The following is a 3,153-nucleotide window of genomic DNA, read 5'->3' as shown; positions in this document are numbered from 1 at the left end:
CATGGTTTCATAATTTCCAGCCCATAGTTGCCTGGCTCTCCTGGTTACCCCTGTGTAAATGCAGAAACATTATGACAGAAGAGCATGTAGAAGGAAAATTGCTCACCTAGTGGCCACCAGGAAGCAGAAAGCCTGGAAAGAGCCAGAAAGAGGAAGAGGCCTAGGACAAAAACACACTCTTCCAACTCATACCCACAGTGACCTGCTTCTTCTAGTTGTACGTTCTAGTTCTAGTCCTCCAGTTGTACATTTAGCTATTAATGAATCTATTGATGAGATTAGTTCCCCCCCCCCCATGATCTATTCAATTTCCCAAAGCTTCATCTCTGAACACATGAGCCTTTGGAAGGACATTTTTTATACAAACCATAATATCACTCTAATTAAATTTATGACTTTCCCCCAACCTAGTTCTGTCAATTCTTCTATCCACTCTCTTTTTTTCTATACCACTCATCATCTTCCAATAACACTACCCAACGCAGTTATTTTCTTATTGCCTATCTTTTTCCTGCTGGAATATGAATTTCATGTAATGGACAAAACTGATTGCCTATTACGACTACATAGAATTGTTTTCTCAGCGCCTAGGACATAGTAGTAACACAAATTAATATAAATTCTCAATGAATTGCCTTTATTCCTTCTCATTTTTCAAAATTTTCATTCTGAATAGGTGTGAATGACATTAAATTATTATTTTAATTTTGACATATTTTAAAGAAAGAAAGAAATGATTAATAGATAGATGATCTTCATCTTTTAGATTTAAAAAACTGCTACTTGGAAAAAAGTCATATCTGAGGGGACTGTGATGGTACCTGTAGTTAGGAGGATCACTTGAGGATAAGAATTTAAGGCCAACCTGAGTAATATAGTGACTTGCAGACAGACAGAGACAGAGACAGAAATCATTCTTAGAACCGATAAGTTGAACAAATAACTTTTAAAACTGTACCACGTAATATAGATTTAGATATATAATACAGATCAATACTCACTGTTTCCAAAACCTACCAAGGAGGTGAGTTCTGTTCAAAAAGGTTAGTTGCAGAAAAATTTTGGATCACTTTTATTTTTTAATTCTATGACTGAAATCTGAAGTGTCTGTGGATGGTATAGGCTTCCCATCCAAATTTAGTATATTGCTCTGAGACTTCACAGAAATATTGATTTTTTGAGCTGATACTAGTGGATCAGGGTGTGAGGTTCAAGAAGTTATACTAAAATGTATGTTTCCAATTATAAAATAAACAAATTTAGGTGAATTTTTTAGATTACAAGTATCTATTATCTGCAGACAATTTATATATATTTATATTATCTGCAGACAATTTATATATATATATATATATCTGCAATTTATATATTTATATATACTTTAGTGATAACCTGTCCCACCAAAAATCTATTTGAGTAATAATTATCTCACTACAGCTGATATAGAAAGTTACCTTGAAAAAAATTGAAGAAAAAATAAATGTATTATTTTAAAAAAGACTAGATCCCAAAGACAAAAATACCACTACACACAAATTCTATAATTGTTAGTAAATGTGTCTCAGACAAACACATGGATTAACAATCTGAAACCTCTTTATATGTATATGAGAATTGAACAAACAAGGAAACACAGTCAAGACTCAAGTTTCTTTACAGTCAGGTAAGGTAGTAACACAGAAGAAAATGAAGACAACGGACCCTGAATCAAGGCCAGCAGCTTACTGACACTGTTGGTTCAAACAGGAGCCTACACAGATGTCTTTCTATGGTCTGTTGGCCATGTCAGAACTTGGGCAGTGAAATGGTCAATTCATTAAAAGAAACAGTTTGAAGCAAACTGTCCCACCCCCATCCCGTGAGCGGCTGTGAGCGTGGCAGGCTCTGGCGGCCCAGGATGAGATCCACTGGGGTTTACTGGGACCCACGCGACGCTGGAACCTGAAGCACCAGGAAATCAAGCAACCCCTTCCCCCTTGCCTGTTTTGTTTTGTTGAACTTCAATATACATGAAAATATGGACAGCTATTTTGAAGAGAACAAGAGACTCTACAACAGCCATTTGTGACTTTATTGTCTAGTTTTGAAGATCTAAAATGCCTTCCTCATTCTGTTTGGATCAGTTTTATACTATGTTGTTTTGTATGAATTCTCTGTATGCAAAGATATGGACAACTATTTGGAAAAAAACAAGAGATAGTATGATAGTGAAGATCTCACATCATCTAGCTTTGAAATTTATATCTCTCACATTGCTTTCTTATGCCCTATTTTGTTCTGGTTTTTTTTGGTGTTTAATTTTACTCCCTTTAAAATAAAAAGAAAAAAAAGAAAATGAAGACAAATTTCATGGTATTGAAATAGAATTTGAATTTTAATACTTAACATACACTAAAATACTTAAGGTTCAGATACTGATGCAGAAATAAACTTAGATACTTGTCCTGCCAGTGTTAGCATATGCAAGTATATTTCCTAGTCTGCTACACTCAAAGGGTCTAGAAGCAATGCTACCCTGACTGCAGTGATCATAAAAAACTCCCAGATCTTAGTCCCTCAACACTATTTTTTCTTGGAAGCCCTTACAGAAGTGGTTGATTGCAAAACTGGGGTATGAAAAATTGGACTGTATTCCTTTTTGATTTTTTTGTGAGGAGGGTACTGAGAATTGAACTCAGGACCTTACACTTGCCAAGGCAGGTGTTTATGCAACTAAGCTATATCCTAGGCCCTACAGATACAAAAATTGGAGCAATAAAATAAATTATAACACTGGATTAGAATTTCTGGATTAAAATAAATATTCATAAATCCATAATTATATTTTTAATAATTAATTAATTAAATGAGGAAGAGGATGCATCTTTTCATGATTTTACACCTCTTGCTTGCTTGCTTTCTTAAAGAAGCGTACAACATCTTGAGATGCTCTCACTTCCACTATACTCTCTCCAGCATTCCCAAAAGTGCCTACGTGGAAGCTGGGACAGCAGCAGAAAATTCCAATTTAGTTCTGCCTCTGCCCTCACCTCATGATAATGCTTCTCAGGTGACCAGGAGATAACAGGTTTTCTATCTTGTCTAATTAGCATGAGTAGCACTCAGAAGGCTACCCATGACAGACATGGCACAAAGACAAGCCAGAGTAAAGGG

General features: G+C 35.4%; 1 non-coding gene across 1 annotated transcript; it reads left to right on the top strand.

Annotated features, from left to right (window-relative positions):
• The first annotated feature begins 1,696 nt into the window (after nt 1-1,696).
• LOC111753856 (small nucleolar RNA SNORA2/SNORA34 family) lies at nt 1,697-1,831 on the top strand. Its single transcript, XR_002788634.1, has one exon. It is a non-coding gene; the product is annotated as a small nucleolar RNA SNORA2/SNORA34 family (small nucleolar RNA).
• The last annotated feature ends 1,322 nt before the right edge of the window (nt 1,832-3,153 follow it).

This window comes from Cavia porcellus, unplaced genomic scaffold, assembly GCF_034190915.1.
Source record: "Cavia porcellus strain 051 isolate PalLab524CR breed Dunkin Hartley unplaced genomic scaffold, mCavPor4.1 scaffold_4, whole genome shotgun sequence".
Lineage (NCBI taxonomy): Eukaryota > Metazoa > Chordata > Mammalia > Rodentia > Caviidae > Cavia > Cavia porcellus.
Note: the sequence above shows the minus strand (reverse complement) of the source record. Positions and strands in the feature narration are given on the sequence as shown.